Source organism: Saccopteryx bilineata, chromosome 1 (genome assembly GCF_036850765.1).
Source record: "Saccopteryx bilineata isolate mSacBil1 chromosome 1, mSacBil1_pri_phased_curated, whole genome shotgun sequence".
Classification (NCBI taxonomy): Eukaryota; Metazoa; Chordata; class Mammalia; order Chiroptera; family Emballonuridae; genus Saccopteryx; species Saccopteryx bilineata.
The window spans coordinates 158922697-158937296 of NC_089490.1; positions in this window are offsets into that span (position 1 = coordinate 158922697).

Consider the following 14600-nt stretch of genomic DNA (forward strand, 5'->3'; position numbering starts at 1 on the left):
GCAACCTTGATGTCACCTGGTGGATGATGAGCTCACTGTGTTGAGAGTTGGCCTTTTTTTTTTTTTTTTAAATTGCAGCCAGAGGTGATAGTAGAAGGAACCTATGGTGTTTCTGACCTTGACTCCCCTTCAGTGATCTGGACTAGACTCTTTCCCCCTGGGAAATATCGATTTCATTTGGAAACCAGGAGCATCTTCTAACTTAATCTAGAACTGGTTACTTCTCAAGCCAGCAGCATATTAAGTAGAAACAGAAAAAAAAAATACATTTATTGTACAAAACAGCCATTTTCAAAGTGTTTGGTGATCTCTGCCATCCAACCTGATCTCTTGAGTTCATCAGAGGAGACTAAGCTAGACCAGTGCTGTTGTATCTGAGCACTGAGGCCTTGAGCAAGTGATATTGTCTTTAAGCATTAGAGGTGGAAAGCCTTTCTGAGCTCACATATAAAAAAGCCAGGTTTAGATAAATGAAACATCTTACATTACTGACATTTGTGGTGGTTCCTGCTTTCTCTCTCCGTTTTCATCTTTCTCACCTATAGAATAAGGCGGTTGAACAAGATGACTTCTAACATCCTTTCCACCTCCAACATTTCCTACTCTGAAAGTCCCCTACAGCCTTGCTACTTAGCAAGTAGTCATGAACAGATTTGCAGTGTCAGCTGGGACACACCTGCAGAATCCTGGGACCTACTGCAGACCTACTGAATGGAAAGCTGCATTTGAATGAAATCTCCAGGTGATACACCTTATAGCTGGCTTCAGAAATCTAGTTGATTTTGGCCCTAGACATTTTGCTCTTTCCCTAGGGCAGGGGACGGGAACCTTTTTGGCTGAGAGAGCCATGAACGCCACATATTTTAAAATGTAATTCTGTGAGAGCCATACAATATGTTTAACACTAAATACAAGTAAATGTGTGCATTTTATGTAAGACCAACACTTTTAAAGTAAAATAAGTCTCTGAATTCTTTTTAATAATGTTGTTATGCTGTTGCTAACCAATGATGAATAAAGTACTTCTTACCATTAATGTGACTTCTGGTGCTGCACGGTTTTGCTGATGGCTTTGTAGTCTGGTTGATACGTGGTGAAGTAGGTTGAGACTTCATGCAGGCGTTGAGACTTCCATCCGTTAAATGTGATTGTAGGTTGGTCTTAATGTTCTTTAGATGTGAGAAGGACTGCTTACGTGCATATGTAGAGCCAAACATTGTCAGTATAGCAATACTCACATGCTGCAGTGTGTGGTATGTGACGGGAAGCGCATTCCAAGTTTTGACAGTCAGCTGGTCTGCGAGTTGAAGTTTTTTCATTTCTCCCCACTTGTGTTTGCTCGCCAACTCTGCTTGCTGTCATGCAAGTCTTTCCAAATCCTCATTCAGTGACTTGAACTTATTCACCCCCATGTCTGAGGCCTTCAGGTCAGCAGCTTGTAGCTCAAAATCTCTGACAGAGACACTGGGGATGTAACTCAGGTCGGCGCTATTCACTGCACATGCGTGTGGATGGATGATGAACTTAAAAAAAGACGAGTGCACTCACGAAATTCTTCAAAATGCACTTTGAATGACTGCAGGAGATTAGATGTGAAGCCTGCTAGCTGCTGGAGATCAAGATGCTGAGCAAGGTCACTTGCTGTGCATGCATCTTTAAACTCTCCCAGTTTTTTAAAGTGTAGTAAACGACCTGTTTCAGTGTTGGCGATGAAGAGTTCCAGTTTGTTTTCAAATGCAAACACTGCTTGTTGAAGGGATAAGACTGTATTTCCAATGCCTTGTATTTTCACATTGAGCTGGTTCAGATGTTCAGTCATGTCCACGAGATAGTAGAACTTCAGGAGCCACTCAGTGTTAGCTAACTCAGGATGCTCGACATTTTTCATTTCAAGAGAAGTCCGAATTTCGCTCAGACAAGCCACGAAACAGCTGAGCACCTTCCCTCTTGACAACCAACGCACATGGCTGTGCAGAAGCAGACCAGGATAATTATTCCCAACTTCATCCAGCAGTGTTTTAAACTGGCAATCAAAATAAAATAAAATAGGCCCTGGCCGGTTGGCTCAGCGGTAGAGTGTCGGCCTGGCGTGCGGGGGGACCCGGGTTCGATTCCAGGCCAGGGCACACAGGAGAAGCGTCCATTTGCTTCTCCACCCCCCCTTCCTCTCTGTCTCTCTCTTCCCCTCCCGCAGCCAAGGCTCCATTGGAGCAAAGATGGCCCGGGCGCTGGGGATGGCTCCTTAGCCTCTGCCCCAGGCGCTAGAGTGGCTCTGGTCACGGCAGAGCGTCGCCCCTGGTGGGCGTGCCGGGTGGATCCCGGTCGGGCGCATGCGGGAGTCTATCTGACTGTCTCTCCCCGTTTCCAGCTTCAGGAAAAAAAATAAAAAATAAAAATAAATAAATAAATAAATAAATAAAATAAATAAACTGGCAATCATTTAAAGCTCGGGCAACAATAAAGTTGACCACCTGAATAACCAGCAACATCACCTCACCAAGCTGCTCGCCACACATCAGAGCACAAAGCGCCTCCTGATGTAGAATGCAGTGAAAACTTAGGATGGGTCTCTTTTCATGTTCACAAAGAAGCACTACGAATCCTGTTTTTCCCCACCATGCACGGAGCACCATCAGTACACACCGAAATAAGTTTATCCATCGGTAGATTTTTTTCTTTAGCGAACTCAGTAAAAGACTTGAATAAATCCTCCCCTCTTGTTGTCTCTTTCATAGGCAAAACAGCAAGACTTTCCTCACATAGTGTGTCACTGACAGCATACCTTGCAATCACGCTGAACTGGGATAAATGGCTTATGTCTGTTGACTCATCCAAAGCGAGAGAAAAGAAAGTGCTGCATTTATGTCCTTCACTTGTGTTGCCTCAATTTAATTTGCCATCATGATGGTACGATCGTGAACAGTTCTTGCTGACAGAGGCATGTCTTTTATTTGTTTGATTATCTTGTCTTTATCCGAAAAGTCATCCAAAAGTTCATTGGCAACATCAAGCATGAATGTTTTGGCATACTCCCCATCTGTGAATGGCTTTTCGTTTTTCACAATTGCTAAAGCAACGGCAAAGCTAGCCTAATTCCAGTCACCTTGTTGGGTCCAAACACGGAGTTGCTGCTGACTAGCTTACACTCTGCACAGTAGCTTTTTTTTTTTTAATTATTTTTATTTATTTATTCATTTTAGAGGAGAGAGAGAAAGAGAGAAAGAGAGAGAGAGAGAGAGAGAGAAGGGGGGAGGAGCAGGAAGCATCAACTCCTGTATGTGCCTTGACCAGGCAAGCCCAGGGTTTCGAACCGGCAACCTCAACAGTCCAGGTCGACGCTTTATCCACTGCGCCACCACAGGTCAGGCTGCACAGTAGCTCTTGACATGCTTTCTTCCTGCTGTCCCCCGCTGGATATTTCGATGCAAATGTAGTATGTTGTGTGTTGAAGTGCCGCTTTATATTTGACCATTTCATCGATGTAATTTTATCATTGCATATTAGACACACTGCAGAACCTGCTCTCTCCACAAAGGCGAATTCCTCTGTCCATTCCTGCTGAAAAGTACGATACTCATCTTTTTTCCTTTTAGCCATCTTCTTCGTCAAAAGAGTTTCTGCAATTAGCTAGCTGACTACTTGATTAAAAGGAGGGAAGTTTACTTCCTGACCTCATAACAACCCGTGTACTTATGCATTATCCAATAAAAATTTGGTGTTGTAGACCCTGGCCGGTTGGCTCAGCGGTAGAGCGTTGGCCTGGCGTGCGGGGGACCCGGGTTCAATTCCTGGCCAGGGCACATAGGAGAAGCGCCCATCTGCTTCTCCACCCCCCCTTCTTCCTCTCTGTCTCTCTCTTCCCCTCCTGCATCCAAGGCTCCATTGGAGCAAAGATGGCCCGGGCGCTGGGGATAGCTCCTTGGCCTCTGCCCCAGGCGCTAGAGTGGCTCTGGTCGCGGCAGAGCGACACCCCGGAGGGGCAGAGCGTCGCCCCTGGTGGGCGTGCCGGGTGGATCCCGGTCGGGCGCATGCGGGAGTCTGTCTGACTGTCTCTCCCTGTTTCCAGCTTCAGAAAAAAAAAAAAAATTTGGTGTTGTCCTTGGAGGACAGCTGTGATTGGCTCCAGCCACCCGCAGCCATGAACATGAGCGGTAGGAAATGAAATGAATGGATTGTAATACATGAGAATGTTTTATATTTTTAAAGTTATTATTTTTTTTATTAAAGATTTGTCTGTGAACCAGATGCAGCCATCAAAAGAGCCACATCTGGCTCGCGAGCCATAGGTTCCCGACCCCTTTCCTAAGGCTTTCGTTTCCCATTCAGTCTCTCATTAGCCTGCAGATGTCACCAGAGAGCCAACAGTGATCTTACTGAAGAGGAGGGAAATACGATGTAAAGTTTTTTTTTCTCCATTTACTTGATGTCTACTTTTCTCTCCTGCCCTTTGTGTTCCCTTAAGCTCCTTGGTCTGTTACCCAGGAGGGGGCAGAGAAATGGGCTACGAAGCATATTTTGAAGCTGTTCACACTACAGAGAGAGGAATGGGACCTTAGGGACCCTCTCGCCTCAGTTCAACTGTTATCTAAATGTTATTTATGTTTTAAAAAATACATTGGCATAAAGTTGTTTATAATATTCTCTTATTTTTCTTTTAGTCCCTGCAACATCTCTGCTTTGTCATTTACATTCCTAACACTTTTTGTCTTTTTCTTCTTGATCAATTTTGTTTCAGATCTGTCAATATTATTTGTCTTTTTAAATTTCCAATTTTTGGTTTTGTTTATCCACAGTTACGTTCATTCTATGGATAGAACACAATTTTTCTATCCATGCATCTGTTGGTGGGCATGTGGGTTGTTTCAAAGTTTGTGCATTACAAATAAAACCACCATGAGCATTTGTATATAAGTCTTTGTATAAACATGTGCTTTTATTTCTCTTAGGTAAATATCTAGAATTGAAATGTCTGTGTAGTATAGTAGGTATTAAAATGCTTATATAAAACATATAAATTAAAATATATAAATACTTATATAAAATGTATTTTTAAATACTTAAAAAGTACTTAACTTTTTAAAGAAAGTACCAGACTGTTTTTCAAAGTGATTTTATCCTTTATATTCCCACCAACAATGTGTAAAGGTTCCTTTGCTTCATATTTTTTCCAACACAAGGCATTGTTATCATTTTTGTTTTGAATAGTTCATTATCTTTTTTATTAAATTTATTGGGGTGACATTGGTTAATAAGATTATATAAGTTTCAAGTATACATTTCTATAATACATGATCTGTATATTGCATTGTGTGCCCACTGCCTATATTCAAATAATCTTCCATCATATATTTGGCCCCCTTTATTCTTTATAACCCCCAACTCCAGTTCACTGTCTTTCAAAGAGATGTATATGTCAAAGACAATATTGATCATTATTTTCTCATGTCTGAACATCTTGGTTGGAGGCAAAAGTATTATAATTTTCATTTTGTACCTTTTTTTTTTTTTTTTTCATTTTTCTGAAGCTGGAAACAGGGAGAGACAGACAGACTCCCGCATGCGCCCGACCGGGATCCACCCGGCACGCCCACCAGGGGCGAAGCTCTGCCCATCCTGGGCGTCGCCATGTTGCGACCAGAGCCACTCTAGCGCCTGAGGCAGAGGCCACAGAGCCATCCCCAGCGCCCAGGCCATCTTTGCTCCAATGGAGCCTTGGCTGCGGGAGGGGAAGAGAGAGACAGAGAGGAAGGCGCGGCGGAGGGGGTGGAGAAGCAAATGGGCGCTTCTCCTGTGTGCCCTGGCCGGGAATCGAACCCGGGTCCTCCGCACGCTAGGTCGACGCTCTACCGCTGAGCCAACCGGCCAGGGCTGTACCTTTTTTTATTTAATACTATTTTGAGCTTTTTTCATGTTGTTCTATGTATGCATGCATGTATATATGTGTATATATATTTACATACACACATAAACATATTTTATTATTTCCTTTATATGATATTTTAAAGTATGCACCCAGTACATTTTACTTATCTTATTCTTTGACATACATTTCTCTGACATGCATTCTTTTAAAAAAAATTTTTTTGTTATTGATGTTAGAGAGAAAGGAAAGGAGTCAGAGACAGACAGAAACATCAATCTGTTTCCATAGGTGCCTTTACCAGGGATCGAACCAGAAACCTCTGTGCATTCGGGTAATTCTCTAACCAACTGAGCCATCCTGCCAGGGCTGACATGCATTTTTAAGAGTGGCATTGCTTGGTCATAGGGTTAACCAAATTAAATTGTACTAAATCCTGCCAGAATGTTCATCAGAATAGCTGTATCACCACTTGTGCCTGCAGTGCACAGAAGTTCTTGTATTCACACTTGGAACCTTCCACAATGTTAGTTTTTGCCCTTCTGATATAGCTGTTTGAGTTCTCCCTTCAGATTCATCTGAGGAGTTAGAGTCTCAGAAAACTTTCTCTCACCACTTCGTCTAAGGGAGATGTGCCTCCTCAGTGCTTTTGTATCACTGAGGCTTAACTTGGCCATTGCATTTAGCAAACTCTGTTATTGCCAATTTCATTGTCCGTCTTTCTATTACATTGAGAGCATCTCGAGGCAGGGAGTGTGTCCAGAGATGCTAATATTGCTTACTTCCCATTGCTCCTAAGATGAACTCCCCCCACAACCCTTAATACAAACGCAGGGGAGTCTCTACCACGTGACTGTGGACTCTCACTGGCTCCTCTAGTTGGGCTACAACTGATGAGACCAGGTAGTGAGTGGCTTGCACAACAGTTTGAGTGTGTCTCTTCTTGGCAGCCCTCTGTGCTTGAACAGACTGTCTTTTTTAACTTGTGTCTGCAGCACCTGGCAGTACGCCTGGTGTAAGGAAAGGGCTCCATAAACATTGAAATGCGTTACTTCCTGTCATTGTACAAAATCATAAACTTAAAGGCAGGCCATGATTCGGAAATGTTTCTATGGAAGGTTGGGGTTCTCAGTAACTGCATCCCCTTCATTCCTTATTCTCCCTTCTGGAGAGGAGGGGAGCAGAAGGCATCACACTGATGCTTGAGAGGCTATCAGGAGAAATAGCAGATTTGTTGGTATTGTACGGGCATTTCCTGCAGAGCTGGGGCCCTGGAGGTTGGACAAAGAGAAAAGAAGCAGACCTAAAAAGAGGGGGCTTCTGGATGCTCATCTGAGTTGGATTCTGTGTAAACCAAAAGAGAGCCTAACAGGAAGAGGGAAGACAGTCGCGTGCCATTTAACGAAGGGTTTGTGTCCTGAGAAAGGCATCATTAGGCGATTCCGTCATTGTACAAACAATATGGAGTGCACTTGCACACACCTAGGTGGTATAGCCCGCTGCACACCTGGCCTCTGTGGGGTAGCCTAGTGTTCCTAGGCTATAACCCTGTACAGCACATTACTGCACTGAATACTGTGGGCAATTGCAACACGATGCTAAGTATTTGTGTCTCTGAACATATCTACACATAGAAAAGGTACAGTAAATATATCATATAAAAGATAAAACATGGTACACGTGTGTAGGGCATTCACCGTGAGTGGAGTCTGCAGGCTCGGAAGTTGCGGCGGGTGAGTCAGGGAGCGGTGAGCGAATGTACAGGCTGAGGACGTTCGTGTGCATCGCTGCAGGCTTTATAAACACGGGGCACCCAGGCCACTCTAACTGTATAAAGGTGTTTGTTTCTTCAGTGATACATTAGCCTTAGTGTACTGTAACTTTTTACTTATAAACTCTTTAATTTTTAAACTTTTCAACCCTTTTGTAACAACACTAGTTTAAAACACAAATGCATTGTTTAGTTGTACAATAATATTTTCTTTTTTATATATCTTTATTTTATAAGCTTTTCTCTATTACATTTTTTTTACTCAAAAAATTTTTTTCTTACCCAGGCCAGATAGCTCAGTTGGTTAGAGCATTGTCCGGAAGCACGGAGGTTGCAGGTTTGATTCCTGGTCAGGGCACAGACAGAACAAATCTATGTCTTTCCCTCTCTCTCTCTCTCTCTCTCCTTTCCTCTCTCACTAAAATCAATAAATAAAAATAAAAAAAATTTTTTTTCCCTTAAAAACTAAGATGCAAACAAACACATGAACCAAGGCCTACACTGGGCCAGGATCAGCAATATCACTGTCTTCCACCTGCACGTCTTGTCCTACGGGAAGGTCTTCAGGTCTGACAACACACATGGAGCTGTCATCTCCGGTGACAGCAGTGCCTCCTTCTGGAACACCCCCTGAAGGACTTGCCTGAGGCTCTTCTTGAGGAGATGTCACTCTTTCCAGGAATAGGTGGTTTGCTTGGCTTGCTTTTTTTTTTTTTTTTATCACAGATTTGCTTAGAAGCAGATAATGTATCACAAACATTTCTCTATTAAAGAAAATTTTTCAATGTTAGGGTTCATGTTTTCAAACTTTTTAAGAAGCTTGCAAAAGCTTCTGCTAAACCCTTCACCATGAATTTTCTTGGGGTTTTTCTTTTTACTCTTCTTCTGCAGTTTCCTTTTCTTTCCTTTTCTATTGCTATGCATTCCTGTCCCATTCCAACAACCACTCATTAGTCATTCCTCAGGACCCACCTCCAGGGGCCTCTCAGTGTCATCCTTACCCATACCCAGGCTAAAAGCTGGTTGCCGTCTCAACCACAGCCCTGTTGATTTTTGCAACCTCCTTATCTTTGGCAAATCATTTGAAGTTATGGACAAACCTCTTGCATGTCTTCTTCTAGATGCCATTCATATATGCTTTGGGGATATCACCCCAAGCCCAAGCAAGTTTCCTGATGCAGTCACAGGTGTTGTAATTCTTCCAGAATTCCATCATTGTCTTCTTCAGTTGCACCAATAGCCCGGGCAAAGGTCCTCATCAGGTAGAAGGCCCTAAAAGCTGCTATAACCCCTTGCTCCATTGGCTAAATCAAACAGGTGGTGTTTGGAGGGAAAAACACAACTTTGATATTGAGATAAAGATCCCCTATGAGAGGAGGATGTTTGAGAGCATTATCAACAATAAGCAAAATCTTTCTTTTTCTTTTTTCAGAGACAGAGAAAGAGTCAGAGAGGGAGATAGACAGGGACAGACAGACAGAAAGGAGAGATGAGAAGCATCAATCATTAGTTTTTCATTGCGCATTGCAACACCTCAGTTGTTCATTGATTGCTTTCTCATATGTGCCTTGACCGTGGGCCTTCAGCAGACTGAGTAACCCCTTGCTCCAGCCAGTGACGTTGGGTCCAAGCTGGTGAGCTTTTCTCAAACCAGATGAGCCCTTGCTCAAGGTGGCGACCTCGGGGTCTTGAACCTGGGTCCTCCGCATCGCAGTCCAATGCTCTATCCACTGCGCCACCGCCTGGTCAGGCAACAATAAGCAAAATCTTAAAAGGTACATTATTCCCCAAATAGTGCTTCTCCATTTTGCTGGCAGAGCAATTCAGGGGGATATCTTAGGAGAGGAGCTGGTCATTCATAACCTCCAATAACCTCCAATTGCCCCTGAAGTATGCTGAGGCAGTGTGTACCTGCTGACGTGCTTGAAGGCCTTATGGTTCTCACTCTGCCAGATCACAGAGGGTTTCCATTTGTAGCTGCAACATTGCCCTCAATCAAAACGGTTATCCTGTTCTTTTTTTTCCTTTATTTATTTATTTTATTATTATTATTTTTTTTTTTACAGAGACAGAGAAAGAGTCAGAGAGGGGGATAAATAGGGACAGTCAGACAGGAATGCAGAGAGATGAGAAGCATCAATCATCAGTTTTTTGTTGTGACACCTCAGTTGTTCATTGATTGCTTTCTCATATGTGCCTTGACCATGGGGCTACAGCAGACTGCGTAACCCCTTGCTCAAGCCAGCGACCTTGGGTCCAAGTTGGTGAGCTTTGCTCAAACCAGATGAGCCTGCGCTCAAGCTGGCGATCTCGGGGTCTCGAACCTGGGTCCTCTGCATTCCAGTCCGATGCTCTATCCACTGCTCCACCACCTGGTTAGGCTTCATTTTTTATTAATTAATTGATTTTAGAAAGAGAAGGAGAGAGAGAGAGAGAGAGAGAGAAACACTGACTTATTGTTTCACCCACTCAGGCACTCCTTGATTGACTTTTTTATGTGCCCTTACTTTTTTTTTTTTTTTTTTTTTTTTTTTTTTTGGAGGGGCGGTGGAGAAGCAAATGGGCGCTTCTCCTATGTGCCCTGGTCGGGTATGTGCCCTTACTGGGGATTGAACCCGCAAACTTAGTGTATTGGAATGACGCTCTAACCAACTCAGCTACCCAGCCAGAGCTGTTCTCCTGTTCTTAAAAGGCTTGAAACCTGGCTTTACATGGCCCCCTTATGGATGAAAGTTCTGTCATGCATCTTGTTTCCAGAATAAGATCTATCTTGAATATTAGCTCTGGCATGTAATTTCTTTTCTTTCTTTCTTTCTTTTTTTTTTTTTACAGAGACAGAGAGAGTCAGAGAGAAGGATAGATAGAGACAGACAGACAGGAATGGAGAGAGATGAGAAGCATTAATCATTAGTTTTTCATTGCGACACCTTAGTTGTTCATTGATTGCTTTTTCATATGTGCCTTGACCATGGGGCTACAGCAGACCGAGTAACCCCTTGCTCAAGCTGATGACCTTGGGGTCTCGAACCTGGGTCCTCTGCATCCCAGTCCAATGCTCTATCCACTGCGCCACCGCCTGGTCAGGTTGGCATGTAATTTCTTTCCATGCTTAGCTTATCTAGAGATTTCAAAAACTCTTCCGCTGCCTTCATATCAGTACTTGAAGACTTATCACTCGCTTTCACATTATGTAATAAACAATGACTCTTGAATCATTTAAACCACCCAGAGCTAGCAGTAAATTCAACACTGTAGTCTGGTCCAGACTTTTCTTTCAACATCACAAATACATTTTTGCTTCAATTGTGATCATCGTCGTGCTGAGAAGGACACCCTCCTGTGTCTAGTCTTCAGTCTAGGTCATTAGAAGTTTCTTCATGTCCGATACAGACCCTTCTTGAATTTTTGTGAGTCTCGCTTTTCAGTGAGGCCGATTCCTTAACAGCTTCTGTTGCCTTGTTCTTGTTCTTCAAAATTGTAGCTGTGATGGAATGGGGTACGTCTGACTGGTGAGCAATGACCATCACTGATTTCCCACCTCTGTAGTCCTTAATCACTTTTAATTTTGTTTCTAGGTCAGTCACTCAATGTGGCCTCTCGCAATATTAGCAGTGAATTTTAGATGCGTAGGGGCCATGATGAACAAAACAACATGGGAATAAAGCAAGCCCAAGAGAAAATGACGCAGTCAAGAGATGCAGTAAACATGAGATGTATGAAGCTGATGCTGGTATAACAGGCAGACTGTTTTACAGCAAACATTTTAATTTTCTATTTATTTAGTTATACATTACAGCAAACTTTTTTAATAAGGAGGAAGAGTATATTCTGAAATAACAATAAATGTATAGTGTAACTTAATCTTTACCCAGTAATGAAGTAATATATTCTCACTATCAAGTATTATATACTGAGCATAATTGTATGTGCTATAATTTTATGACTGGCAGCACAGATTTCTGTACATCAGCATCACCACAACATGTGAGTCATGTGTTGCAATATGACATTATGACAGTGATGAAATCACTAGGTGAGAAGATTTTTCAGCTCCATTTTAATCTTTGGGGACCACTGTTGAATATGCAGTCTCAGTTGTTGACCTAAATGTCGTTGAGTGGCACATGACTATATTTGGATTGTGGGTATGTTCATGATAGGCTATCAGTAAGAGTGGGACATACCCATAGGTTGGTAGATATTATCCAATTTGTTAGAAAGCACTAAAGAGCAGGATAGGGCTTCCCCCCGCTTAACATGGTAACACAACTGTCAGTGAGGGCATAAATCTGATTTTTAAAAAATATTATTTATTGATTCGAGAGAAAGAGAGAAATATCCATTTGTTGTTACACTTATTTATTAGATACTTCTTTTATGTGCCCTGATCAGGGATCAAACTTGCAACCTTGGCATATCAGAACGATGCTCTAATCAACTGAGCTACCTGGCCAGGGCTTCTAATTTTCTTACCCTAAGGAATTCCTATCTCCTTCCTTATAACAAACACAGTGCATAAGCATCAGCAGTATGCAGCACAAGGTGGTGAGTTTATAAACTTCCCATCTCTCATTTCATCTTATGGAGAGTTACAAACATCATAGGCTTTAGTACAGATGTGAGCTTGAATCCCAACTCTACCCCTTAGCGAGTTACTTAACTCCTCTGAACCTCAGTTTTTACATCTGTAAAATGGGACTAATAATAATTTACTCCTCCTAGAATGGCTGTGAGGACTAAGTAAGGCAGAATAAAGGAAATGCCTAGCACAGTGTCTGGCAAGTATAAGATATTCAGTGAATATATTATAGTTCCCTTTCCTTTGTTACTATTTTTTTTCTTTTTCATCCACATTCCACATTCCACATTCTTGATATTTCATAGCACAGTCAATTACTGACTGCAAAAGAAGATCTAGTTATAATGATGCTTGTACACAGTCACTGTCCACAACACCAACCACAGAAAAGTTAGCCCTTACCCCGGGGCAATTTATTTCACTGGTCTCAGTTGCACTAATGAATACCACATTGTCATCATCTTGTCTTTCCCACTAGACTGAGAGCTTCCTGGAGGCAAAGATTGCTGTTGTCTTCATTTTTAATACCCACTTTCCCACGTTCTAGGGCTGTACCACATGTACCCAGCTTGGATTAATTCATCCTCTTCACTCCGAGAAGGAATGGATTCGGGCCATCCAGCCTGTGGAGGGAATATGGTGCTGCTCTGAGTCTAGATCTGAGCTTCAGTCTCAACGCTGCCAATTCCTAGCTCTGTCACTCTGTCTTACAAACAATCTTTTCTGAGGGTCACCTGCCTTATCTATAAAATAGAAAAACTTACCTACAGAAGTTTGTTTTAAGGCTTATGATTCTGTTTTAAGTACTTACTGAATTTTTATTTCTTTTCTTTTTTTTTTTTTGTATTTTTCTGAAGCTGGAAACGGGGAGAGAAAGTCAGACAGACTCCCGCATGCGCCCGACCGGGATCCACCCGGCACGCCCACCAGGGGGCGACGCTCTGCCCCTCCAGGGCGTCGCTCTGTTGCGACCAGAGCCACTCTAGCGCCTGGGGCAGAGGCCAAGGAGCCATCCCCAGTGCCCGGGCCATCTTTGCTCCAATGGAGCCTTGGCTGCAGGAGGGGAAGAGAGAGACAGAGAGGAAGGAGAGGGAGAGGGGTGGAGAAGCAAATGGGCGCTTCTCCTGTGTGCCCTGGCCGGGAATTGAACCCGGGACTTCTGCACGCCAGGCTGACGCTCTACCACTGAGCCAACCGGCCAGGGCCCTGAATTTTTATTTCTTATCTTTGTTTCTAAACGAGGGGAGAGCCAATCTGACTTATTGATGTTTTTGCTTATTTGTTTAAGTGTCTAAAGAAATAACTTGATCTAGTAGAAATGGTGACCTTTGGTGGCCATCTTTGAATGAGGGAGTCCCTGGAGATCACTGGACAAGTTTTGACACTGTATTGGTCAGGGTTCAGCCAGAAGGCAGAACCATAGTAGTAATTTGAGAAAAAAAATCAGTACAAAATACTGTTAACTAGGTAACTGGAAGGGAAAAAAGAGAAGGCTCCGAGATCAAGGTGGTAGCAACTATAAGAAGCCACTACAATTCCCTTTTGTTGAAAGAACCGAGAAAAACTAAGGGAAGAAATGTAGAAGAGGGGCCCTGCAGAACTTGAGTGGGGGCTGGCTGGAGAGGACGTGATGAGGCTGGTTCACAGTGCTGGGAAAATTGCAGACTAGATCCAGCTGATGCTACAGGAAGACCCCTCAGATGATCCAGGAAGACGTCTTGCTGGGGTGATGCTTACAGAAATCTTAAGCAAACAGAAAAGCTCACAGAGGGACAAACATTATCTCTGCAACAGCAGAGAGGAGTAGATATACTGCTCACAAAAATTAGGGGATATTTCAAAATGAATATGAAGCAATAAAATATCTCCTCATTGTGTGAGCAGCATAGTTAAGATCAAGCCCTTCTCTGTCCTCAGCCTCACAGTCTCCCTCTAATGCTGCCTACAGGCAGAGCCCAACAGGGAGCCCAAAGCAGAAGTGCTCAGAGTATCACAAAGTATCACAAGTTGAGTATCAGGATGTGTTTGGGGCTAAGAGACAACAACCTAATAACTGACGCAGATACGCAGGTCCCCCATTGCAGAATAGCAAATGGTTTTGAATTCCAAGCTGTTCTGGTACCCCTGGATATACATACATGATCCTAAAAGAAGTAAGGAATTACAATAGAATCTTCTAATCCAGCTTTTGTGAAAGGATAGAGTTTGAATGGGCATTATAACACACACAGAGTAGTAAGTATTTGGCTGGGCATTTCATCAAATCTTGCTCATTTTGTGATACTCTTTTTAGTAAAATATCAAATATCATTGCACAACTGTTTTAATAATAACTTCTGGCCTGACCAGGCCGGGGTGCAGTGGATAGAGCGTCAGACTGGGATGCAGAG